The sequence below is a fragment of the Corvus hawaiiensis genome, chromosome 28, assembly GCF_020740725.1.
Source record: "Corvus hawaiiensis isolate bCorHaw1 chromosome 28, bCorHaw1.pri.cur, whole genome shotgun sequence".
NCBI lineage: Eukaryota > Metazoa > Chordata > Aves > Passeriformes > Corvidae > Corvus > Corvus hawaiiensis.
Genome location: NC_063240.1, coordinates 5,601,733 through 5,603,278, shown reverse-complemented (window position 1 = coordinate 5,603,278; position 1,546 = coordinate 5,601,733).

The following is a 1,546-nucleotide window of genomic DNA, read 5'->3' as shown; positions in this document are numbered from 1 at the left end:
CTTTTTTCCCTCCTTCCCCCCCCCCTCTCCCCATCCCCCATGGCAGAATTCAGCCTTATTTTATTAAAGTTTGGTAAATTTTCCTGCTGGGACGAGGCGAGGGGGGACACGTGGGGACGGGAGGGGAGCGGGATTGAGCACCTGGAATTCCCAGACCCTCGGAATCCACACCCAGAGCAGGGAACGGCCTCATTCCCTGGGGAACCAGACCCTGCAGCTGCCGGCACGCGGAAGGGAGCGGGATTGGGATTTGCCACCGGTTATCCCCAAACCATCCCGGACCCCTCTGCTCTGCCAAGAGCCAGAAATCCCCCCCTGGAGAGCCCCCCAACCACAGAGTCCAGTGGGACAGGGATGGATCCATGGATCTTGGGTCCCCATCCGAGGTGGTGGCACCATCCCAGAGCCAAGAATTCCCCTGGAGAGCCTCCCTGGACTCCTCGCTGCAGAGCCCGGTGGGACAGCGACAGATCCAGGTGGTGGCACCATCCCAGACCCCTCGATGTCACCAAGAGCCACCAAACCTCCCCGGAGACACCCCCTTGGTGCAGAGCCAGTGCCACCCTCACAGCCGGGGACACCCCAGGGACCCCAGGATCCCACGGGAATCCTCCCAGTGGGACAGGGACACATCCAGGCGGTCCCTACCCGAGGTGGTGGCACCATCCCAGATCCCTCGATGCCACCAAGAGCCACCAACCTCCCTGAAGACACCTCCAAGGTGCCCAGAATCCCCAATCCCTTGGTGCCACTCTCACACCGGAGCCAGGGACACCCCGGTGACACCCAGGATCCCGTGGGAATCTCCCCCCTGGAGGTGCCACCCGCCCCCCACCCCTTTGCCCACCCGCCCAGGGCACCTTGGCACAGCCCTGCCAGCCCTCCCTGCCTCAGTTTCCCCGCGGGGAGGAGCCGCCGGCGCCGTTTCCAAGGAGCTCCAGGAGGGCTGGGGATGGGATGGGATTGGATGGGATCCATGGGATGGATGGGATGGGATCAATGGGATGGGATGGGATGGGATCAATGGGATCCATGGGATAGGATGGGATGGGATGGGATGGGATCCATGGCATGGGATCCATGGCATGGGATGGGATGGGATTGACGGGATGGGATTGATGGGATGGGATCGATGGGGTGGGATCGATGGGGTGGGATGGGATGGGATGGGATGGGATGGGATGGGATGGGATGGGATGGGATGGGATGGGATGGGATGCGATCCATGGGATGGGGTGGGATGAGATTGATGGGATTGATGGGATGGGATAGGATGGGATGGGATCCATGGGATGGGATTGATGGGATGGGATGGGATTGGATTGATGGGATTGGATGGGATAGGATAGGATGGGATGGATCCATGGGATGGGAAGGGATCCATACGATGGGATGGATGGATTGGATGGGATGGGATGGGATAGGATCCATGGATGGATGGGATGGGATGTGATTTATGGGATGGGATCCATGGGATGGGATTGACGGGACGGGATTGACGGGACGGGCTCCGTGGCAGGAGGGAGGCGGGAGCCGGCGGGGGCGG